This window comes from Thermobia domestica, chromosome 2 (assembly GCF_964235325.1).
Source record: "Thermobia domestica chromosome 2, izTheDome1.hap1.1, whole genome shotgun sequence".
NCBI lineage: Eukaryota > Metazoa > Arthropoda > Insecta > Zygentoma > Lepismatidae > Thermobia > Thermobia domestica.
This window is the reverse complement of record NC_137455.1, coordinates 58,073,417-58,100,603: the sequence shown is the minus strand read 5'-3', so window position 1 is coordinate 58,100,603 and position 27,187 is coordinate 58,073,417. Positions and strand designations below refer to the sequence as shown.

The 27,187-nt window shown below is 37.8% G+C and overlaps 1 protein-coding gene across 3 annotated transcripts in view; it reads right to left on the bottom strand.

The window, feature by feature from the left end:
* Positions 1 to 16,616, bottom strand: part of LOC145672486 (BTB/POZ domain-containing protein 6-B-like) — a 41,283-nt gene extending 24,667 nt beyond the window's left edge. Inside the window, exons 1-2 of one of the 3 annotated variants that reach the window (XM_081741659.1) lie at positions 16,496 to 16,616; positions 4,528 to 4,667 (exon numbers count right to left, since the gene is read on the bottom strand). The gene's annotated coding sequence lies outside the window, so the exon portion shown is untranslated. The other 2 variants (XM_081741649.1, XM_081741654.1) reach the window with 2 other exon arrangements.
* Between the last annotated feature and the right edge of the window lie 10,571 nt (positions 16,617 to 27,187).

Here is a 27,187-nt window from a genome sequence, read left to right as displayed (position 1 = left end):
ATGTATTACTAGGTGGCGCTGTAAGCCGCATAACGAAAGTTGATTCGGCTACAAGTGACATTTTGAATCGAAACTTCGGCATGATTTGCACATTAAACTAACTGTATTGCTCAATGTGCATGATTGTTTCGGTTTTGTGACGGATAAAATGACTTCCAAGTCTTTCAACAGTTGTGGCACTGTTAGTGGAAAGCCCATCCACCACAAGGTCGTACCATTGGATGAGAAAAATTAGTTTTTAATTATCCTGGAGATGGAAATGGGTTTCGTCTGTTCACAAAATGTTCCATCGCCATTCACTGTTCACTTCTATGCGAGCAAGAAATTCTAGAGCAGAAGTGTGGCTTACAGCACCATCTATTGATGCACTTTGGAACTTTTGTTTTCTTATGCCATACCGTTTTCTCCTTCTTCAAGTATATTCAGTTCAAATTTGAAATCATTCTGAAAAGTGGTTCTTCGGCCAATCCAGAATAAAGTAATCCTGTTACACTAAAAATTCAAATTAGTCCAAATAATACTTAAGTAGCAAAATACAGAAGGTTTATCTCTAGTTTGATGAACCAGTCTAAAATCTTTGATTGATTTTCTCAAGACTTAATCATGTTTGACATCAGTAGAAGATCAGCGTTATCAAAAATAAATAAATAAATAAAATAAAAATAAAAATTCATAAGATATGAAAATAATTTGAAGTCTGAACGACATAAACGCTTGAAGTAAACTCAACCGCGATTTTTGAGGGTATTCATTATAAGTGTTTCATAAGAATTAGCTAGGGATGGGTGAAGACTTCAGGTCTCCTTCAGAATTATATTATTGATAAGTTTTAGAACAATTAACGTGAAAAAAGTTAGACGCCGGGTTCAGTTCTGTACGGTAAGCTTACTGAGTGTTTTTTATTAAAAGTTGTACATTTTTAAATTTTCTGAAGTATATACAAAAAAGGGGATGTTAAATATTCACTTTTCTTATAAGTCATGTCTATAAACCCAGTATTTAGTTCTCCTTACAGTTCTTTTAAGACCAAGGAGTTCTTATTTTGAATATCGAATTTGGTGAGTGAACTCAGATGTTCCCTTTATCTCAACAAATAATAATCTGCTACAAGGGCATGTTTAAATCCAAAACTATGGTACCGGGGATGTAAATGCATTAAGTAACGTTTCCTGATACCATTTATTCTCTTACTGATGAGGAAATACGAAGAGTACGTTATCTTAATATAGAACCCAGTACAGATTCATTTGCGGAATAATTCCGCATTCATTGAGGAATAATTATCTTTGCACTGTGTACAAATTACAGGATGCACAAGTATTCATATTCTTTTCTGTTTTTTTCGCAGATTGCTCATCGTAAAGAAACCTTGCCTTAAGCGACCAAATGGCGTCAAAAACTAAAAGAGACCAATCCTGGAAAACGGAATAAATATTTAGAACAAGAAAGAGCCAAAGATAAGGTTAGACGAATACAACAAAAGGAACCTGCCAAGAAGGAAGAGCAATTCACAGAGACATAAGAAAAAGCAAGACTGAGGAAACACAAATGTAGAGGGTAAAAAAAAACTAGTTTGAAGATTTCGCCGAAAGATGGAACGTATAAGCGAAAGCAGTCGTTTGGGAAAGCAATACAGAAAGTTAAACGTTAATTGCCTGCTAGCCCAAACAAGAAAGCTGCAATCGTACGGGTTTAGTAGAAGAAACATTCGGGGAATCTGCAACTACAAGATTAAATTTTACTGCGCTGCACATACGCACGAGAAAACTGCATGAAAATGTCAAAAAACTTGTAACTGAGTGCTATAATCGAGATGATGATAGTCGTTCGGCACCTGGGAAACAAGATGTACGGACAAAAAACAGGAAAGGAGGAGAGAGTACATACGTCACCTCATGCTTCCTATAGATGAAATACGAGGGCAGTTTAAGATTGATTACCCATATACTGATCTATCAAGATCAACTTTCTTTGAGCTACGGTCTACCAATATTTTACCATTTGCATGTATACCCAACTATTTATGTGTATGTGTTCAGCACGCAAACTTTTCCTGAAGCAGTTTTATCATCTCTGAACTGTCCTTATAATCATAATGACATAATTGAAAAACTGATCTGCGACAGAAACCACGAGGCTTGCATGTTTGGTGAGTGGTAATGCAAATCTACAAATATAAAAGATCTACTGCCCGGGTATGATGACAGCCAAATCATTTGACACTATAAGTGGACTAAAATTGACAAAACACCAAAACAAGTTAGGAAGAAAACAACTCTTGGGTCTGCTGTAGGCACACTGGAGAAAGTACTCGTACCTTTCAAAAAACCACTGCTTCACCAAACGAGTCCAACACGGCCATTTCGAAAAAATGAAGCAAAATATCTCCTGAACATGCAGTGGTCCAAGTTGATTCGGCGGAAAATTACACTCTTCGTGAACAAGAAGAAATTCAAGCGGTCACTGGTAACATGGAATGGTGACAAAGAAAGAAGAAAATGGAGCTTTAAAACAAATTTATTTTTCTCTGATAACTGTGCAGCTCAATTCAAATATCGTTACTCGCTGTCTATAACCACTGCTTCTCGGAACAAGACTAGGCATCACAGCAACTTGGTCCTTCTTTGCAGCATCCCACGGCAAAGGATCAGTTGATGAGTTGGTGCGACTGTTAAAAAATCAATTTGGAATGCCGTTCGTTCAAAAAGGCACAATGTTGATGACGCAAATTCTTTTACGGCATGTGCTAATGAAGTAATGAAAGATGTTTGCTGCATTCTAGTTGCGAAGGCAGAAATTCAACCCTTTAAGCCGATACTCAACGAACGCTGGAACAATCTGCACCCAATCGAAGGTTTGAAGTCGCTCCACGTGTTCTACAGCAATGAGAAAACTTCTCTTACTGTAAGAAGAACTATTAGTTCCCCACCCAAAATCCTTGTTTTCTCCCGTTCTCCCATCAAATATGTTTCGCTCTTGCATCTTGCAGATGTCTACTCAGATTCTAACTACAAATCAAGCGATGAAGTTGAATCCTGTTTCATTCCTTCAGGTACTGAAGTAAGTGAAGAGGATTTGCAGGCAGGGAAATTCGTGATGGCGGAATTGTAAAGTGTCAAAACTAACACAAAGAAAAAAATATGTTTGCATTTGCCAGTTGAGTGTCTCTAAAACGAAAATGATAAAAGTGATATTTCTTGAACATTTTGGAGGATCACATTTGAAATACACAGCTGGTAATAAAGAGTGGGTGATTTCTTTGAATAATTTAGAAAAAATATTTCTCCTCCGCATATTGAAATGCAAGGCTTACACGGAGTGGTGTATACTTTTACGAAAATTTCTGTGTAAAATATTGTGTTACAAAATCAGCAGAAAAACTGCCATTTTTGTGATCCTAGTGTACCTGTGTGACACAATAACGATCTAACATTACAGTGTACAAGTTTAATATTTAGTCATTTTTCTAGGAATAAGTTGATAAACTAGCTAGACTTAAGGTGTTTAATTAGTTACTATTTAAAATGTATTTTTTTAAAAATAACATATGTCAAATTCACTGAAAAGTAGCTTCAGTTTATTGAAGAGTTGTTTTTTTAATACCAGGTAACTTTTAACAATCTTATATATATATATATATATATATATGTGTGTGTGTGTGTGTGTGCGTGTGCGTGTGTAATTCGGTGTTAAAAGAAGACTGTTTTAAACTTCCTTTTAAACTGTTTGCTCAAACTCATAGGTAAATGTATTTGTATTAAACAGAGTTAATTTGTAAGATCTACTCAAGAGGCCATACCCGGAACCTTTTTCTATTTTTTTAACAAAAAATGTAAGCATGCTTTCTTGAAAATACATACATCATACGAAAGCCTGAAATCTCATCGCTCTAAAGTGTTTGATTTGTAAAGTGTGAATATTCACAGATTTTTGGGATTGAAGAATGGTAACCATGGTTTGACTGCCGGTGTGAGTTACACTCGGAACGCAGTTTATATATATAGGGCATTAAATCTGAATTGAAAACTGATATTTTAAAGATAGTAGAATACAAATATTTTGCCATTGTAAAAAAAACAAAAACTAGCCTAACAGTCCTTAATTTTTTAAATATTTAGCTTTTTAGTGTCAGATTGTCACACCTGGAACTCTTGGATTGGCCGTCTTCTTTTAGAAAGTAGGACTTTAATTATAATCACCCTGTATATATATATATATATATATATATATGGGAATAAAAAGGAGTAAGTCTGGAATACGTTTTAGTAAATAAAAAAGGTATTCAGTAGATGAAAGGAGTTTCCCGAAATATTTCACGGAAAAATCACGAGAACTATCATACTAATTCTTATACAAATTCAAATATATGTGTAACAAACAACTCTCAGCAAGATTATCCCAAAAGCAATAAGTTTTTTTTTTCTTTCTTTTTAACCAATTCTTTTCATTAAAGGAAAATTGTAAATACTACAGCAGAACCATCAACATTTAATTTTCTTATACTAAAAATCAATTAAGATACCTTACCCGTTTCTCAGCTTCAGTTTCCACTAAAAATTCGCAGTCATGCCAAAATCCGTTTTCCAGTATTGCCAAGCCTCTTTCTTCTTTTGTAGTCCCCAATTTCTTACAAACAGCCATGTCGAATGATTATCTAGATGAAATGCCTATTGAATAAAGTATTTGAATTTTAAGAGCATAGTAGTAATTCTAAAATTAAAATTAACCAATGTCAAACATACACTGTAAATTTCACATATCTAGCATTAATCGTGTTAATATTATATTCCACGTGGTATTGTGCACAAACAATACTTTACACTTCTGTTTACTAACACCACCACATAATTTTACGTTAAGGTTGGTTTAAAGGAACAAGTTTTGCCGATAGATGTCACTACATTCTTCGTATCTCTCTCGTATTTTTTACCTTTCACAAAAATTCACGATTTCTCCTACAAATTTCAAACAAGAGACTTCAAATTTTCAGAGAAGGAACTTCATAACCTATCGAAGGCAACAATCCGTGCCGATTTTTTATTTAGAATTTTCTTCATTGCTGAAATGGATATTCAAACCTTTAATTATATAACTATTTCAACAATGAACAAAATTCTAAATAAAAAATCGGCACGGATTGTTGTCTTCAATAGGTTATGAAGTTTCTTCTGTAAATATTTGAAGTCTCTAGGTCGAAATTTGTAAGAGAAATCGTGAATTTTCGTGAAAGGTAAAAAATACATGAGAGAGATATGAAGACTGCAGTAACATCTACCGGCAAAGCTTGTCTCTTTACACCAACCTTCAAATATTATGCACCACGTAGATTTACTACAACCAGCAAACAACAAACTTTTAACTCCTTCTACGAAGCAGACGATAACATCAAAAAGCAGTGCTACCGCCGCCTGGAAGCCTATAAATTCGGCAGCAATCAGCAAACCAGTACCAGTTCTCTGGTGTTCCTTTTATTGTTTGCCACGGAACATTAAGAATAACTTAATCCCAAACCTCTAGTCTGCTACGGGACTTTTTTTTTTTCCTCCTGGCTTAGCCTGCTACGGAGCTCTGTAACTACTAACCTCCTCACTGCTTGCCACAAAACTTTAAAAATTCTTTTCAAGACTCTGCTTAGCCTGCCACAGGGTTTTGTAAAAATCCAGTCTGCGACCTCACGCTCAAGGACTACCTATTTCTAACCTAACAAATTATAAACAAAAATAGCTCTATAAATACTATTATTTAGTAAATTTTATAATAATAAAAGCCATCCAATCAATTCCAAACACTAATTTTATTACCTTGCTCTACCTACATCCTACATGAAACAAACTTTTACAATATATATCACACTGAACAGGTGGGAACAAGTTTGAGCAAAGGTATCCTATGATCTCGATGACAGACGAAACAACAACAACGCAAAATGAACAGAGATTCTTTCAGTACTGCAGTTACTCCCATAACTATACTCCATATCCACTTTCTTCAGGGCTGTTTGTAGCCTGATGGCTATAGTTATCGCTTCGTGTCAACGTGACTGAAGGTTCGAGTCATGACGGAATTATACCACGCCTCAGATGCAATCCTAAGTAGGTTCCGGATCCCAAATTACAGCTATTAGCTAAGCTCATCCCCAAGTGTTTTGAATTTGAGTCAATCACTTAAAGATGATGATGAATACTAAACACGTAGATAGTGAGCCAGATAGTATCCTATTATCTTAGTATCCAAAAATGCTATTAGATAATAACTATTTCTTATACAATGGAAATTTGTATGCGCAGCTTATCATGTCGTCATTGGTGAGTATCCAATATTATACGAGGGTGGTTCAGAAAGTAATGCCTGCAAGCTAGTATCTTTATTTGTGTTTGACAGATGGCATCGATACAGGTACCAGTGGAAAGCTTGCAATGTCAGCTACAAATAGTGGCATTATTTTTTCAACATAGTCCCCATTATGGACAACACACGCCAACGCGCAACAAGGTCTGTCATGCCGTCAGCGAAGAACTGTGATGGCTGCTGTTGACACCATTGCCGCCGAACTGCTGCTTCCACCTTCGCGTCACAACTGTAGCGTTGACCCTTAAGGTGATCCTTAAGTTTGGGGAAGAACCAAAAGTCGCAGGGCGCAAGATCCGGACTATTGGCAGGACGACACAGAACGTTAACAACACTTTGCCAGCAGATGGAACAACTTTGAATATTTTTTGGCGGATGAGAAGACGTGTGGCGGTACTCCATCGACTGAACGCTTCGTTCTGGGTCGTAATAGTGTATCCAAGACTCGTCGCCGGCGACGAATGTTCCTGGGTGCAAACCTTTCGCAGTTAGAAATTCAATGACAGCCCGCTGTTTCAGCCGGACGTCATGGATTGCACAATTACTTTGGAACAAGAAGAGATTGGAAGGCGAAATAAGTAACATTCTATAGCTTAAACCTCCTGAGACCCGAGCATTTATTTGTCAAGAACTTTTGATGAAATTTTGTATATTAGGTAACAATAGGTCCAATAGTACACATTTAAAAACTATTTTGTCATACTGCTTCCCTATTGATCGGTAATAGGTCGAATTGTATGCAGTACTTTGGGTCTCAAATTGCTATGTATTGCATAAAATATGTAAATCATTAAACTTGAAATTTACTGCATTATGTTTTATTTTCTGAGAAATTATTCAATCAATGTACCTGGATCAGATGCGTCCATAACCCCAATTGTCTTCTACCCGCCTTCAGCAGACAATAGAGCCACCTGTAGGTAAAAACAAAAACCAGCTGCCTTTTCTGCAGTAATTGCGACACTTCCCGAATACAATAACCGAGATTCAGGCATGTTCTTAAATATTCGTAGCCATAACGGGCGTTCAAAAAACGTATTGTATGCAATACGCAGGGTCTCAGGAGGTTAAACATCAGTGCATTAATGATAAACAGTTCGGAATGTTTGCAGTACTATTGGCCAAGTAGTGAGCTTGAAGGCATTCCTTTCTGAATCACCCTCAAACATTATGAAAGGCCTTCAAAATAATTATTAGTTCATGTAAGAGCATTTTGCAGATATTATTCAGCCCACTTTCTAAATTTTTTATACTCTTCATTGTGTTTAAGATGTGTTAAAAAGTAGGGGTCAGCTATAGAGGATACTAAACACTTAGAGTAAACATTTTAAGAAAATGTACAATCAACTGGAGTGCCTTAAGCAGAAGTTCGGGCAAGCAACCGGTCGTGCAGACACTAAATGTCTGTTTCTCGAGCGCCATCCCTCCATTCACTACACGGCAGAGCTTAGATACACAGAAGATAAACGTTAAATTTTAAAGCAATTCTCCTTTTGCCAAGAAGAATAATTTGAATCTGTAAAATGCAAGAATAATGCTAGTGTTTCATTATGTTCAAGTGATCTTTACACCATTTAAATTAATGGTACGAGATCACTGAAGGATACGATTCTTCTAAAAGTATTCAGAATTTCAGAATACTTTCAGTACCTGATATTTATGCATATTTAGGTCACTTCTCACTTGATAACGATTAAAAACAACATAAATAAGGAACTTTGCACCTTCGCTCTTCGAAAACTGATATATATCCATAAGTCCATATGAACTATATATATATATATATATATATATATATATATAGTTCATATGGACTTATGGGTAAAAGTTCAGAGTTTCAGAGCAAGGGTTGTCCAAAATCGCGAAAAAGCTAAATTTCAACAGGCCCTATTTCGAATTCCAGCAACCGTGGATGGTGGTCTTTATCACGAAAAGGAAGTCACGCATACACAATCTAAAATTGCATATTTCATCAATTTTCAATGGGTGTGCAGAGTATTATGTACTGGGTATAATTCTCAAACATGCTCTCAATAGAGTTTTCAGATATACCCTGATTTCAAGGAGGGTTCAAAGTAGGCAGGAGATAAGCCTTAACAACAATCGACATACAGTGCTTCGCAGGGAAGTCGGAAGTGTTAGGAACCGGCAGCTCCATGTATTTTTGTGTTCGGAATAACATGTGAAGCGATGTATTTCGTCACGGTACATTTCACGTCTTCTTCACTTATAAGCGTGAAAGAAAACATTGCAGTATGCTTTTTCCCGAGTACGAGAGACCGTGCTGCTGACGATCCTTAACACTTCCGACATCGCGCCAAAGAATTCCGTGTTCATTGCTAACAAGACTTATCGTTTGCTTACATTGGAACAATCATAAAGTTAGAGCATATCTCAAAATTCGGTTCATGGCAAGTTTGGAAATTTCACCTTGCGGAAATCTCTTGCACACCCATTGAACATTAATGAAATGTACATTTTTGGACTGCGTATGCATGACATCCATTACGCTGATAAGAACCACTATCCAGTTTCTCGAATTCGAAATACGGCCTCTTGAAACTTGGCTTTTTCGTGATTTTGGACAGCCCTAGCTCTGAAACTATGCATTTTCCCCCATAGGTCCATAGGACATTTTTGACTTATTTTGATGTGAGGAATCACTTCTTACAGTTTGTCGGTATAGTTCATTAACACCCTGTATATATATAATATTGCACAACTTAACTCTCCTGTATCGCTGATTTGACGTTAATAATTTCCATCCTGAGATCATCTAACATTCTTCCATGAACTTTTCAACATTTTTGATTTCATGAAATTATCTTACACGATATCTACACTATACAAATTATTTCTAAATGTGTATTTGAATACTTACGGAGTGAACTATCGAATAGTGGAAAAGTCGAATGGCAAACTGAGAGGAAAGTACGAAAATGATAAACCCAAGATTCGCTGGTCTGAATCCGTTCTATATCATACGGAACTTTTTTTGAGTAAAACTATGGAAAATAAAGAGGATATTAAGGTCTCATAGTATGTCAGAAAAAAAAATTACAATGACGTAAGCCAAAAGAATCGCTTATATCAAGAACCAAAAAATTTGATAGGATTTTAGATTTCTGGGCTTTCGGCATCTATGGCCATTTAGCTCGTCACGTTTTGAGGGATGACGTCCCTCGGCGAGCACACTATCCGGGGAAAGGGAAGGAAGGAAGCGGCCTGGGACCTATAAGTTAGGTACCACCCCGGTATTTGCCTGGCGTGAGAGGAAAATCCAGAAAAACCTCATTCTGGGTGGTTGGCCTGAAAAAGCGTTGTACACTTTTTCGACCGAGTGTCCCACCGGGAATCGAACCCGGGACCGCTCGCACCGAAGGCGAGAGCGTTAGCGACTCCAACAAATTTGAGTATTCTAGTTTTAATTGCTCTTAAGCTGAAACAAGTGAGTCCATAGCACAGTATTAATAATAATATTTTGTGGCGGACAAACTCGTGTGTATGGGTTTTCTATAGCTTCTCGTCCACTTCCTTCCTTTCACCATTTCGTTCATTCTCATCACCTTCTCCCTTAGGCTCAGAGCATAATTGCGAGATTGTAAAATAATAATAAGATTAGTCAAGCCCTACTCATTGGCGTTGACGAGCGACAATAAACCAATCAACTACAATAAGCTGAGTCAAAAACATTCATTGGGTCACAACAGTACACAGGTCATTATTTTAAACTATACCTTGGAAAAAATGTTTAAGGGAACAGTTAAATCTCGCATTATTAACGAAAGCTATTTTGTTTAAATCCAGCGGACAGATACTCTGATTACTATTTTCTACCTTCTGCCTCAGTTTCACAAGTAGTGATACGATGTGATACCAACAATATCCAGGCCATCACCCGACTTCTTACCTAAATATACTTTTCATTTTGTTCTTAACGATTCCAAGTTTCATACATTAAAAATCATGGAAACTTATCAAACGTGAACTTATTAATGATCTGGTTGGCGTTTAACTTCCTCTTTCAGCGCCAAGGCTGTATGAAATGGAAAGAGAGACCTACTGAGCAAATACCAAACAAATACTAATGAATTGTAAAGAAGCAAATAAGCTAGAAAATAACAAATAATTTGTTGTTTAGTGTGGAACTACTATCTACTTTTGTATCGCGAAAAATATTCCGATCAAGAATCAAACGTGGGCCTACACGCGCAGAAAGTTCGGGCGCGTTAGCCGCTGATCAGATAAGGTGTTTTCATGGACCTATTGTTTGATGTAGAATCTAGACAACATGTATTCTCATAGAGAATCAAACCCATGATTACCATGCCACAGGTGATGAAGCTTACCGTCAAACTATCTAACCACTGCAGTTCCTTTCGAACGTATTGTGTCCCTTTTTCAATAATCTTTAGCAGTTCTATCTGGAACTTTACTAGTAAGTAAATAATAAAAATAATGAAAAATCACAAGTGGTCTATATAATAGTCATTGAGCCTTAATTTATTTGTACCCCAATCTCTGAAGCCTGTAACCCCTTTCATTTTATACGAATTTTTCAATGGTTGGTAAAGCCAATTTAGAAGTAGACAACAGTTGGCTGGTTGATGAAACTTTAGTGTCCCTTGCAGCAGCGAGACTATTTGACACGTGATCCTACAGGCTTACGTGGAATCCAAATCACTAAAGGTCATACCGAAAATGGAATCCGGGCCTTCCGCGCCAAAGACGTGTACGCTAATGATATAGCCATGAGAGAGATCAATAGAATTAGATACCAGTGTAAATGTAACCCCCCTTTATCCTCGTTCTAGCTTATTGGTTGATATATATTGAACTCAAGCAAGTGAGACATGAGTCTATATAGAATGAGAACTCCACTGTAAGACTTGATCTGAAACAGTATAGTGCATTTGATGCTCTCCCGATGGGAACTGAACTTTATTGTGACTTTATGGTTAGCATACGCGCCTTTGGTGTGGGAGACACGGGTTCAATTCCTGATGGAAACTCGTGAATCGGATCTCATCGGAAGCTGTAGATCCATGTCTACTATAGCCTTGCTTCTGAAAGAAACGCTAAACTCCAATCCAACCACCGGGAATTGAACTCAGGATCTCGTTCGCTGGGTATATGCTCATTAGTCACTTTCTTTATTAGTTTATATTTTTAAACAAAAATTGAAGCACCAAATGTACTCCCTTTTTATTTTGAAACTTTTTTTCCTCATGGGTAAATCCATGTCAAGTAGTCCAACGCGTGTTGTTCGGAAATTTTTGAAGTTTTGGAAATTTTTGTTCGGAATATGATATTTGATGTTCAGTTACCTTACCATGTCATTATAGTTCAAAACAATCATTGTTTTAAATTTATTGATTTTAGGTTTCGAGTGGCAGCCATACTTGTTTCCGATCTGCCATTTCATGGTGTTATAAAGCGTTACCGAATCAGAAGGTCCCTTGTTATTCTATCAATGTGGAACAAAAACCAAAATGGTCAGCGAATTGTAAGCTACAACTGTATTCGCCATTATCATCCATGAAGTATATCAGGGTGAAAAGTAGGTAATTGAAGTTTAAAAAATCCAAGTTGACCAGACGACTTTCGTAAGAAGGCAAATGACCAGGAAGGTGAGCTTCTCTGGATAAGAGGTCTGATATAGAAGTGCACATTCACCAAGTTTAACCCCTTAAAGGTGTCCCCATTTTCCTATAGAAATTATTAAAAATTCTGAAAAAAAGTGAGGTTTTCACAGGTATATCTCTTTGGTGGAGGATCTAATAAAAGTATACAATTCTTCCTATAACACGTCTCATACTATTATATACCAAAAATTAGGAGTTTCAGATTTGACCTTTATTATTAACACAAAGTTATATCTACAAATAAGCATAGGCAGAAGTACGGACAACCGAGAATTTGCTATAGACACATCATATATCAATACGCAGTAGACGAATAACTCACAGAGGGGTTAAGTAAAACGTACAAGAATAACGCTAGATTACGTAGGTCATTAAAACAGCGTGTTTCTCAAAATGTTTAGATATTGCATCACACAACTGGCCCATAGCCCGAGCACGAACCGAAATATCGAAGAATACAACAGAGATACAATAGCACCGGATGGAAGGTGAGTATTGAAAAATGAAATCTTTAAGTTTTACGTCCCACGTTTATGGCGGTTAGGCTAAAGGAGACGGTGATAATGAGAAAAGAGTGAGATGGTGGAATTAAGAAAGTGGGAGGAAACGGGAGAACCCCGAGAAAACCCACGAGCACGGTGTTTGTCCAACACAAAATCCACACGGCGCGAGCTGGGATCGCTCCAGGGACCCCAAGCACCGGAGGTGAATGCTCTACCACTGAGCCACCGCGCACCCAAGGTGAGTATTGAATTTAAACACTCCACAATCAAAACAAGAGAATGAAATGTTCCGCACGTGTACCCCCCACCACCAATTACACAATTTAAGGGGGGAATTGACAGAATTATATGAAATTTAAGCATCAGACGAAGGGAAAAGGTAATAAAGGTCATTGCTGTACGGTGATTAATTACGGAAAACAATGAAGCTGGACCTTGGACTATGAAGTTGCGTGGTGAGACAATTTCACAGTAAACTGACAATAGAGCAAATGTCTCAGTGTTTAAAGCCTTAGGACATAGTCTAGGAAACGTGTCTGCAACAGAGAGGAGAAAGCTGCCGAATGATTCTAGCAACACTCAATAGTGTCCAGAATGTATCGCTTCTTCGGGACTCGATGCTATTCTAATTTACGGGTGAAGGATACATTTATAAAACCTACGGAAGAAATACGTGAAAGACTGTATACGTAATCAAAATATATGTTCCTTACCAAGTAGTACTTCATAAGGAAGAGTGAAGTGAAGTGCGAAATTGTGGTACAAGCAAAGAATGTTTTTCTTTTTTCTTTGGATGCCACATGAAATGTTTTTCCACTATCCCATTTTATGCGTATACCTAGTGTCGCTGACACACCTGCTTCCTACAGACGCACCACTGCATCGGCCCCCGTGCTGCATTTCTGCCCAACTCGATTAAATAGAATTTGTGCTTTATTTACTTTATAGTTTTTATACCAAGGCGTATCCTCCCTCATAACGACAAGATCAGGAAACAAGTTTATAATTTCACTGAAATATTGTTTTCATTATTTTTAAAGTGCTAGTGTAGTTTTGGCGAACCTCATTTTGGAAGATTTACAGGTAAAATTCAATACTTTACAAGAAAAAGACATCTTTATAAGGAATAAATTTCTGCAGGCGACAGGATTAAATATGAAGTAGTGCAGCTGTATTTAAGCTTTGTAAGTGTAGAGTTACTATCATTTCAAGTGCTTCACGATCAATTACATAAGTCAATGCATATGAAAGATGACTCTATTAGATGCTATTTTCCACCGGCGGTATATTTCTCACAGTGAACAGAACATGCATTTTATGTTTACAAATGAAGTGTTACTAGTATAAAATCATGACAATTGCTATTGAAACTCGTATCATTGCCAAGACTCATTTCTTTTCACTATCCTCGCTTACGTATATACTAACCATCCTTGATGCTTTTTCTAGTTTCAAAACACTCTCGTGCTGCCACGTGGGCCCATCACCTTCGCTTTGCTCTGACTCGGTTTTGCATTCGTGCTTTTAGTGGTCACCTGTGCTAGATTGATATGTTTTTTGTGCTGTAGATTTCATGCCACACACTCGGAAGTGGTATTTATATGCAAATCGTAAAATAATTTAGGGTTAGGAATTAGATTTCTGGGTTAGCCCTTCATGAGTGTCCAGCGTTCAAACTGCCCAGGCAATTAGGGAAAAAGAAAGGAATGGGGAAGCAATGAAGTAGTCAGAAAATATGGCAGGTACTATTCCAGCATTCGTCTGGTGTGAACGACGAAAGGCCAGGAGAATGCCATTTAAGATGGCTGGCCTGAAAAATGGTACAATTCTTCAACCGAGAGGAATTTAACCCATGACCGCTCGCACCAAAAGGCGAAAGTGTTGAGGACTATGGAAGACTGCATTTCTGGTTATGGGTTTGCAACAATAAATAGTTGAAATCCACTATTTTTGCTCACTAATATAATACGGATACATGTGCAGTTAGTGAAGAACAAAGAAAGCACAAAATTAACACATATTTGCGAAATGTACTTAAGTCGGGAAATGAAACAAGTAATAGTAATATATATTCACATAACTATAATCACTGGAACATTAGCCGAACAACGTAATATCCGAAACCAATTTAGTGTTCTATATTTTCAGTTCTTGAGTATTTCTGGCTGACATCTGTGGAACAAAACGGATGCAAATATCGTGCAGTTTTATTTAGAACCACCTCAAATAATTGTTGGAAAATTAGAATTCTTCTTATTGATTCCCAAACGATTTGTGCTGTGCGACATGAAAGTACAGTATCTCACATGGCATAGTTAAATTCAAGAGATCCATCATTACTACTCTTTTATGATTTGCTTATAAATACAGCGTCCAAATGTATGCACAAAACTACGAAACAACCTGTGCTTGGCGGCAACTAAAAAGCACGAATACTATCCAACCGAGCAGGGAAGGTGGGGGACCCGAGCGTTAGCGAAGCGTGCGTCGGAAGGGAGCAGGCGCGTCAGAGGAGGTGGTATACGCATAAGCGAGAGTAGTAAAAACGAGTGGGTTTTGGCAGTGATACTAGTTTTAATAGCACTTGTCATGGTTCAATACAGTCAGCGCTCCAGTTGTAAATATAAAATACAGCTTTTGTATACTGTGAAGAAATACACCGCCGGTGAAAAATAGCATGAATGTTTACTTTTGGCGCACCACTCGAAATACTTTTTGAAAAATTATGATCTTTTCACTATTTTCCTTCTTACTATCTCCTAAAAGATTTGCGCTGGGCGACATGAAAATATTTCACTTGACAAAAGATAAAATTCAAGGGGAGCACTGTAATTGCTAAAAAATTACAATTCTATTTCGGTTTGCTTATAAATACGGCTTCCGGATGTATGTCATAAGAATCACAGTGAAAAAGCAAACCAAACTGTGCGGCAGAGCGGGAGGTGGGTCCGAAGGAGCAGGCGCGCCAGCAATGGTGGGTATACACGTAAGCGAAGATAGTGAAAAAAAAGTTTTGGAAAAATATACGAGTTTCAATAGCACTTGTCATGGTTTTATACTAGTAACGCTCTACTTGTAAACATAAAATAAAGCTTCTGTACACTGTGCAGAAACACAACGCCGATGGAAAATAACATCTAACAGAGTTATCTTTCATATGCACTCACTTATTTTATCCATATAAATGCATTTGTAATGATTTTACACTAGTAACCCTACACTTGTAAACCTAAAATACAGCTGTATTACTTTGAATAAAATTCTGTCGCTTGCAGAAATGTGTTCCTTATAAATATGTCTTTTCATACAAGCTATTCAATTTTACTTATAAATCTTCCAAAATGTGATGCGCCAAAATTCACTAGTAACCCAGTAACATAACACAGGTATATTATTATGTGTTTAATTCTATCGCTTGCAGAAATTTGTTCTTGATAAATATGACTTCTCATGCAAAGTATTGAATTTTACCTGTAAATCCTCCAAATTGTGGTGCGCGAAAAGTAAACAAACACTACGAATTTAAGACCTATTATTACATGAATTAACAATCTTTACGAAATCTTGTACAATACTTTTAAGATTTTTTTGTCGTAAATCTGCACGGCTTTTACAATGATGAAGAAGTATCGTATAATAAAATATAGACACAAACATTTATATAACTATAAATACAAACATATTTAGAAACTAATGTAGAATGTGATTCAAAAAATTTACGATACAGCATACATACATGTTGCATCTTTTAAATAATCTTGCTTCTAAACATAAAATTATTATCCGCTGTTAAATATATAATTAACTATGTTCTAGTAATTCATTTTTCTAAAAGTAATTTTTCTAAAAGCTTAGCAACATCCATTTCCTACCTGTTCTGAAAATAAAACGTATGCAGTATTGATCGTCCCTGTAGCTGTTGCTGTTCACACCTAGTAAGAAAAAAAAAATAAAAAAGAAAAAGGAAAGGAAAAAACCGGTGAATATGCAAATTGCTACCTTTTGACAAATGCTAGAGATGCAATTTCTAGATGGCAGCACTGCCAGCACTTGAAAACTACTGTTACTTTACAAGGTTGTGTCAATTTTATAACTGTTGTTTCACGTATAGACAACCTTTGTTTTGGTTCATTTACCATTGTAGCCAGTGAAGCAGATGTGTATCCAAGGGGGGGATGGGGGCCGCCCCCTTAAATTTTCACGGTAGGTTTGCAAATGAACTATAAGGCTTCTTTCACATTATCCGGCGATTTGCCGGAACCGTTTCCGGCAGTTTGCCGGATTTAAAGTGTATCCTTTCATATTATCCGGCGTTTTGCCGTGGATGAAAAATATGCGAGCAGGGTTCTGTGCAACTGAAGAAACAAAACCTTGTGACTCTTGTCGTATTGTGGTGGTTGCAATTGACAGATGCAAAAAGTGTCTTCTACTCACCTTGTTAAGATAGACAGAAAAAAAGTCAGAGACATAAATGGGTTCACCCTTTTTTAGAGAAGTGGTAACCTGAAGGAGATTTTTCTATACTGTTTCCACAATCGATAGACTTGAGCAAAATAGCGGCCAGGTTCTGGATATTTAAAATACGATCCCGGTATTCACCTGTTGCGACAGGGAAAACCAGGATAAAGTCCTTTCAGTTTAGTCGATGGTTGAGATCTATCCCAGAATCCAGTGGCGGATCTAGAAGGTAAAAACTGGGTGGCTCCCAGACCCCAGACTATGAGAAGCATATCATGAGTTTACTATAAAGTTTCAAAAATATATAAATAATAGGTTAAATTATTTTAGTCACCCTGAAAACTGGGGGGATCTAGGCCCCCTCGGCCCTGGGCAAGATCCGCCACTGCCAGAATCCCAAGTCAACACAACCACTGAGCCCAAGGCTAATCTGTAGTTATTATTATTATTATTATTATTATTATAGTACTTCGGGTTTATTCTTTTATTTTAAGCGTTCCGACTATTGACTCAAGTCTCTTTACAGCACTGCTCTAGTCCCTGTACTTAAAGGCCTATTCAATAAATTACAACCATACAAGTGTTAAAGATAATTATAAAATATATAAAGTACGGTATATTTATCAAATATCACATCATGAATTCTCTCTTGCTTTGCGAAAGAACATAAAGGTATTATTATTATTAGTAAATACTGTATATAATATTGCTGAAATATTTGATAGTGTACATTTCAATTTTGGGGCATCACATATTTATAGAATTACAAGCTCATTTGTCCAGTGCTACCCGGACATTTATTTTTCCCAATCTTCTATTACATAAAAAAAATAATTTATATTGATTTGAACTCTTTAATCAACGACTTATGGATTCAACACTCCGGTAGTATCGGTCATTTTCGATTATTTTCGCATGTAATCTTTTCCCATATATTGTATTAACAAGTTTGGTTAAAATTACTCCAGGTGTACTGATCTAGAACATAACCACATACACACACACACACACACACACACACACACACATATATATATATATATATATATATATATATATATATATATATATATATATATATATATATATATATATACTGTATATACGTAAAACACACGCATCCATATTATCGTAGCCACTCTCTACTCTTTCCTAGCAACACTTGCTTCCTCCCCCAATACTCATCCGGCAGTTTGCCGCGTATATGTGAAAAGCTTCAATGCTTGTAATGTCCCGCTTGGCTATACATGGCGATCTGCCGCGTCGGATTCTAGCAGGGAGATCCGGTTGTTTTTGCTCGCCGGATAAATGTCCGGCGACCGCCGCACATATGTGAAGAGCTTCATTGCTGGCAATGTCTTTCTACCTTGTCCGGCGATTTGCCGGAACGGATCCGGCAAATCGCCGGATAATGTGGAAGGGCGGTAATATGATTGGATCGGCCTCTCCCTTAAGTTCAGCCGCCCCCCCTACACTTTTGGGCTGGCTACCGGCAGCAATGTAAGATCTTACCATTGTATCAATGTTGCAAATAACAGTGTGATTTCAGAAGCTATTTGTTTTTCTTAGAAATATTCAATTTAGGCAGGAAAACCATACCGGAAAGAAAAATCGGAGATAAGATATATTAAATAAAAGACTTCAAAATAAGTTGAAATGTAATTTTATTTTACGTTAACTTAAGTCTTCGTCCCGGCGAAATTAAAATACCGCTAATTTTACAGTAATTACGTGATATCTTCAAATAGATAAAAGATAATGTGGAACAAGAGCGCCCTAGACAATATCATTTTAATGAGAAACCGTTATCACGACTCACTTATCTGCTTTCGATTTCGAGCCATTTTGAAATTCGGCATTTATTTTCGCGTTCCTAAACAGCTGAAAACATAAAGCCACTAGGTGACTTGTGATAACGGTACCTCACGCAAAATAATATTGTCTAGGGCGCTCTTGTTCCACATTTCAATTATCTTTTATCTATTTGAAGATATCACATAATTACTGTAAAATTAGCGGTATTTTAATTTCGCGGGGATGAAGACTCTTAAGAGTCGCTGAGGAAGAGTTCTAAACCTTCCACCCCTTCCGTACGACCTCGGAAAGCAGTAATTTTGTTTGTTTCATTAGCTTATTATTTGTTATAAGAAACTGAGACAAAAAGAAACGCAGATAACTTATTAAGAAAAAGAGTTTTATATTATATTATTCTTTTTTCAATTCCAAAGTTTATTCTTTGATTCTGCTTACAGAGTCATGTTAATTCACGGAAGTAGTCAACAACAGCTAACACTACACGTTGAAACCTTGTTTTGAACGTCGGGAGACGACAGTGCCTCCGCTTCGCTTACCCTTCTGCCCTTCTGTACTACACACAGAGAAACAACATGCGCTTGCAGCGTTGTTGTGAACGTAGTGTTATGCTGGAATGCATATACGTAAGGGGGAAAGCAAGCAGGTGCAATGTTAAGAAAAGAAAATCAAAGAAAGAAACGACACGATAATATTGTGAATATATTAAGGAACAATGAAGAACGCAGAATATCAGGTGGTTCACGTGCTATTGTGAACTGCATAATGCGACGCCGTTGGTATATGGTAGTCAACTGACACTGAAATTATACCATGGGTATCAAAAAGTTCGTGGAATCACCTACATGATAACGAACTACGAACTTCATCGGACATGCATTTTATAAGTAGGCCCTTGTATGTTAGCCATGCAAATTCTAGACTTGTTAGGACTATTTATTCATTTATTTATTGCAGGTAAGTCACTTAAGGTGTGATCACTGACAAGCTTGAGGTATGGAGCATCATTAAATTCCTCCATCTCAGGGGAAATTAGCAGAGATAAAAGAATGCGGATGAAAGCTCATCCTATGAGATGGTATCCAAGTGGAAACCACAATTTCAAACTGGACACATGACACAGCGGACGCCTCCAAATGTGGAAGACCATCTTTCACTAATGGAAAAAGTTGAGATCATAATGGAAGATAGTAGGATAATGGTTGAAAGTGTTATGTGTGCAATGGGCATGAGTTACGTGTCTGTCGGGAACACCATACATCATAAGCTGTATCTTCAGAAAGTGTTAGCAGGTTGTGTCACGACTGCTCACACTTTTCCAGAAGAGAAATCGCGAGGATGCTGCAAGACAAATGCTCGATCATTGTGAGGTGGACGAAGAGGGCTTTTCCGGCAGACGAGTGACAATAGATGAAAGTTGATTTTATTTTTATGACCCAGAAACAAATGAAATGTATAATGAAAACACCTCTCCTCCCCAACCATAAAAGGCACAAGTTCAGAATTCGGCCGTTAAGATGATGCTTTCGGTTTTCGGACTGTGGAGTCATCATCATGACAGATTATCTACCACAGGAGCAAACTGTTACTAGTACTTAATATTCCCATCTCCTGACTAAATTACGAAAGGAACTAAAGAAAAAACGTTGCGGAGTGGTCACAAAAGGGGTGCTGCTGTTGGCAGGAAATGTACCAGCTCATTTCGCACACACATCTATGATGAAGTCAGTGGAATTAGAATACGAAATGTTGTTCCACTCCCGTACTTACCGGATCTAGCATCAAGTGACTTTCTTTCCAGAAAGGAAACACACACTCAAAGGACGCCCTTTTGACAGCAGGGATGACGTCGTTTCTAGGGGTTGAACTGTGGTTTCAAAGTTAAACGGCAGACTTTTACAGAACAAACTTACAGAAAGTGAAGAACCGCTGGTAAAAATGTATCGCTAAACACGACGACTACGTAGAGAAGGACTAATACCATCATGGTGTCAAAGTTCTCAAGAGTGGATTTCTTCTAGGTGATTGCATGACCTATTTAAACTTTCTCGTAGATCGAATATGCGGTCTTCATCTTTACAACAGTAGCACAGAGGTATACGTTGACAACCCTGTTGATACAGTGTATACGATGTTTGTGCAGTACCGAGATATAAAAAAAAAAAGTAAAAGTACATGTCCTCGCCACCAGCCTGGTAGGGAGATCCATCTTCAAGTTGTAGGTTGCAGAAAAACAGACCAATAGTGTTTGACCTAGCTATGAAGTGTTTGCTCCTGCTAGATATATAAAACTTGTTGTCGCTGTTATTTTTGAAGATTCGCCTTGCAGTGTCGCAGCTAGGATAGGAATGTTTATTATTCTTTCTTGTATCCTTGCATCCTTGGCGAGTGTCTGCGACACTGTTGCCAGGTATTCCAAAATATGGAGAGACGTAAAAAATAGCATATTGACCTTTATCCATCGACATATGCTCGGTAAATCTAGGGAAGTTGCTTAAGATAAAGCACAGCTCTGTTTCATTTTTCAGTGTATAATAAGTCCAGTTTTGGGATCTCCATGGAAAAGGTAGTGATCAGTCTTTGCAGGACGTGTTTGGCAAGGTGAGATACTTGGACTGGGAAGAGAATTGTGAGTAGCTGCTTCAAGGAGGGCGTGGATTTGTGCCGATTGAGGTTGATTGAAAATAAGAGCTTGGAGACGTAATGGGAACGTGCTTAGTCTAGTACAGTAGAATTAGAAGCAAGAAGAGAACAGCCTAAAATAATATAGGTCTGTTGGGAGATTCGTAAACGGTGTTCAACGTCCGTGCCCAATGTTTTGTGGCTAACAATATGAATTATTTGAATGTAAGGTTGGTTGTATTTTCATCTTAAGGGATGCCCGATCTGGCAACCATGTAAGCAGAGCATCCAATAGAAGACCAAATTATATTATCTGTGGCATGCATTCAATATTCTATAATCTGAAGTCGTATCTGCCGTTTTCTTGTGAAAACTGTGTATTTCATTTTACTGCACTTAATATGTATGTCGTTTTGATTCTTTGATTATTAAACTGTTCAGCACCAAGCAAGGCGTGTTACACGAGTCTTTGTGATTCTAGTAAAGAGATACTTCGTATATACAAAAGGTGCTCTTATAGAAACTAAGGATCTTGATGTATTAGCGAAGGGTGAGATGAAAATCCCGCATGTAAAGATTAAATAAGAGTAAGCTAAGGCAGGAATCTTGAGGTAAACCGTACGACGTTGTTCGAGTATATGAGATTTTCTCATTATATATATAACTTAGTCGTCACTGTATCATTTAATTGTGAGTATATCTTTTGAATTGGAAAGGCATGCGCGTGGTGTGTAAATGATGACCAAGTGATCCAGCAATATTTTGTCATAAGCTTTGTCAAAGTCCAATTTTAAGGCAACCATGCAATTTATTGGTGTTGTTATGCTTGCAGACGTGCAATAGAAATGTGGATAGGGCAACTATAGTCGGCATGTTCTTTCTAGCGTCAATGATGGAGGGGAAAAGATATTATAGCATTCTGCGTTTCATTGAATTTTGAGCTAGATTATTTTTTTTCCAAGAGCTTGTTGATACACGGTAGCAAATTAATGGTCCTGTAACTATTTGCATAACCAATTGGTTTTAAGATAAAGACAATCCAGTGTTTCTATGTCGAAGGAGTATGATCTGTGATCCAGACAGGATAGTGCGGCTCTGTGACAGGAGATCCTTAAAATGTTGCAAGATAATCTGGTCGTATCCGGGACCAGTCCAAAGAGAGATTCTCCTAGTTCCTCGTTTTATATATTTTCCAAAGTGAGAGAGGTATGCAGTGCGATAAAGATGGAAAACAGATTATCTCGAACAGGTAACACCGTAGCCGCCGTGAATAATGAATGTCATCCACCTAGGGAGGGTTAGGATCAACTGTGACGTGGTAAGAACTAGAGGACAAACTGCCTTTAATGAACTTCCAATTGAGTTGGAACTGGTATCCTGTTTTAGTCTCTGACAGAATTGCTACCAGTCTCTGCAACGACATTGTTCAACATATTTTTTTAGTTGACGCTGTGCTTACCTAGAAATATACATTTCGGGAGACATTGCGTGAAAGTATCTTTTTCGAGCGTCTTTTCTGCGATTCAGGTGTTTCTGGCATTGTGTATCCCACCAAGAGTATGGGACTTCCTGTGTTGATATGGGTGTGACGAATGTCCTGGGTCGGCGGGTTGACAGCCCTCAAGGATATGACTTGTCAACTGCTGTAGAGTGGATGGCATCCTCTTGCTAGGCTGCTACATTTTTTGTGTGTATTCGGTAGCGATCCCTGTCGTAGTGGCGAGGGACGTACGGAAGAGGTAGTGAAGAGTATCCTACCTGTGTTGAGGTACTCCTTCCAAGTTTTCCAGGATATGAATCACGCCCGAAACCAGCCACAGAGGTTTGAGGGGGCCCATGAATTTGTTAGGGGGGCCAAGTCATCAAAATTTCTTACAAATATCTAAATTGTGTTTTTTGTATTGAGATCTGGAGGGGCCACGAAGTTTAGGGGGACAGGCCCCCTAGCCCGCTCTAGTTGCAGGCCTGGTATGAATGGAAAATGATCCCTATCTCCAGTGCAATCATATACATTCCAAGAATGATAGAAGAGATCAACGTACAAGAGAGGTGACATCCAGCACTGATGGGTTGGAGGCTGGGAAGACGAATAGCTGTACCATCGTTTGTCAATAGTAGTGGTTGAGACTCCAGGGCATAGAGCAGTTACTCAAGAAATGTGCTGTAAACCACATAAGGAACTTCTGATATTCAAATTCTCAGCCATTATGCATAACGCCTGGCTCTGTTGGAAGATACCAGACTGGCATAGGAATCGCAATGTCAGGAGGAGAATACACATTTACTAAGGCCCGCCTTTTGAACTGAAAGCCTTGAATATGAATGGGAGATTGCAGCATCGGATGTTGAAAGTCCAGCGGTTGAATACCCTTTTGGTTTGTAGTTTTGTAGAAACCGACTGCCACATCACAGTGTCCGTCACGTCGAGACTGTATAAAGTTGATAGGAGTCCTCGGTTGTTGATCGGGTTTGTTACAGTGGGAGAATTAATTGTCGGTGTAAATATGCGGCACACGCATAATAACTATGACTCTTTCCATCTAAGTTGGTGGCAATTCCGTTGTAAAATATGTGTGACAACTTTAGTTGTCATGTTAAAGATTTTGAAAATGCTTTTGCAAGACTTGATAGAGAATGCTGTCTTCTACAGAACAATTTGAGGACTTGAGGCCGTAATTGATCATAGCTATTTTTTGATGCTGGAAATTAAGTTACGAAGGAAAGAATGTAACGGATCGTCATGTAGCTCGGACTCTGGATTTTCTCGGAACCCTGCAATGCTGGCGTGGTGAAGATTCCAAAGAGCGGTTGGAATGATCGACGAGAGTTTGTTGCTTATCGATGGTGAATCCTAGCGTTGCGTATGAGGCAGGCGTATTAGGAGACCAGATCTCATCATCTTGCCGGGGTACTTGGCGTTTATTAGTGGTTTCAGCAGGAGTCAACGGTATTCGAAAAGGTGCCAAAAGTTGTGTATTTTAGGGGTACGGTGAATTGGGTTGAGCAGACCCTTAAATATATATAAGGTATTTGATGAGGAACAGGTGATGGGAAGGTTCCGGGTGAAAGGAGTAGTCTTTATCGGAAGATAGTTTAGTAGAGGGTACTTTCTTTTGAGCCTCATTCTAAGTTTTTCCGTTACCATGAGTTGATTAATTAGTGACGTTTCCTTTCAGGACATTTGAGATCCGGCCACATAGTCTCGTGCACTTGAAAGCTTGTGTAAAAGTGGTAGAATCTTGCGATTCACCACATTTGTAACAAGAAATTTTGCCGTGTTCGGCACGCTCTCTGTAGGTGTCCTAGAAGGTAACATCCCTAGCGGTATTGTTTGACCGCCGAAACATAGGTGTATGGTGTGCACGGAACGGTATAGCGTACAATATTCTGGGAGACGTTAGGACCACAGAATGAGTGAGTTAAGGTTCAGAGTCGATGTGTTTTTTGATATGCCGAACATGTAAAACTTGAGCTCCACATTCAAAGGTTTCCTGAATTTCTTCATCTGTAAAATCCGAGTAAACACAATGTATTGTGCCCATTGATCGTATGTTATAGTATGGAACGAAAGCCGACCATCAATGCTGAGCTTGGAGCTTATGTATGAGAAAGGCGTTCGGTTGTATTATGTGTAGAATTCTATTTTAATGAGACTATTCTCCGTGGAGGCGGAACACTTTGGATTTAAATAGAATGTTAGAGAACTTCAAGGTGAACCGCGTATGCCGGTGTATGATGTGGGAGATACAGATTGGGGATCGGGGTAGAATCAATGGTGATTTCTTCGCAACTGGAATGGTATCATCCATGTGTACTGAGGAGTCACTATGGACTATTTGCATTGTAGACGTAGATAATGTTTGTATTGGAATACCACCGGAGGCCTCAGCCATGAGGTCTGTTTTGATATTTCACTATACAGGTAAGTAAATTTTACTCCGATGTAACGATTAAAAAAAAAAGGACGCAGTGCATTATTACCACCGTCGCTTGTAGCAAAATCCTGTAGCAAGACTCTGACCAATAGAAAACAGCTTTCAAAAATAACCCTGTAATGGATGCTAGGCAGACACAATATCTGTCTTCAAAATTCTGATATAGCAACACAATGCAAAAACAGAAGCAAAAAGTCAAACTATGCTGATTATCACAAATTTTGCATTGCGTGACTCAAAGAATCACTGGATGTGACCAGAGAACTAAAAAATATCCATTTCTATTAAAGAAACTTTCTTTTTAAATTAACGTACTACCGCTTACTTGTATTTTCGGGTGCATCGGAGGAAACATTGTTAGTCCTGGAGCAAACAGCCAATGAAATGCCTAACTCAAATATTGGTGTACAAACTACAGCTAGCAAGATGGTTCCACCTTTCATCTTTCCATTCTTTGCATAGTAGTAATACTGTTTCTCCAACTGTCATCATCACGATTCGGAGTAGCCCTGGATTAGACGATAACCAGCATGTGTCAAATTAACTATATCCTTAGTGACGATGAAATTACCTACAACCTTCATCCTCAAATTTCATGACCATAATTGTACGATTATAGTTAAGTATTACGTCCTTACAGCTCTGCTGTCAATCCAGCACTCCGAATTTATACTTACAATAGTGTTTTTTTTTTTTTTTTTAAGTGCAGATAAAGTTATCTAATATACAAAAACGAAACTGATCTTGTGATGAAATCACGGAAAAAAGGCAGAGCCATTTGAAATGCATCTTGGAATATAATTATCACCAACCTCGAACTGTTTTCTTTTCTTTATTTTTTTAAAAATCATATTACTTTGATTAAAATATAAAGGAAGGAGTGGGGACATAATTTATGCGAAAAATTCAGTACCTCACGAGTAGGCCCGCAACTAGAGGAGGGGGGGGGCTGGCCCCCCTAAAGTTTTCATGGCTCCTCCAGATCTCAATACAAAATGCAATTATTAATACAAAAATCACAATTTAGATACTTCTACGAGAATTTTTAATTACTTGCCCCCCCCCCCCAAACCTCTGTGGTTGGTAGCGGGCCTGCTCACAAGCTCGTCAAATTGAAGTATGAAACTTGCTATACTCAATTAAAAAGCTATAAACCAAAGCTTTCTAACATCACCAATTTAATATATATATATATATATATATATATATATATATATATAGTAAAACCTGTCTTCAACGGACCCTTTATTAAACGGAAAACTGTCTTGAACGGAAATATTTCATGGTCCCATGAATTTTGGAGAACAAAACGTGTAAAAGTCCCTTCACTAAGCGGAAACTGTGTTACGCGGACAACGGAAAGAAAAATAAACATTCAACGGAAAATTCTGAGTTCCGGACTACAGCGTTTAGAAGATGTTTACACATTTTGTGAGACATATACATTACACTGTCTGCGATAAAATGTTCGTTCTTTTGTTAAATATTTCTGGACAGTGTTTACCTTCCCCAACCACTACTCATATTCACCCCCAGAAATTGTCTTTAATCCCCGCAACTTAATCAAGAACCATTCGGAATGTCGGAAAGAAGAAAACGAGATAGAGGAAGAAGAGGAATAAGATACCGAGTTCGAAGAAGAGTGTAGAATAAATATATATCAAGATGCTCTCAGAAGTTTTACTGCAAAAATTTGCCTTACGGAAAAATGATTCTGATTCACTTAGTATAATTTCTCAGGCTAAAGTGTATGCGGAAAGCAAGCAGCCAAGCAGCAATGTACACAGAAAACCCTGCTTGGCTATTAGAAAAATAAAGAAAACGTGTGCATAGTATATTTTGTATTCATTTTATTTTATTTTAT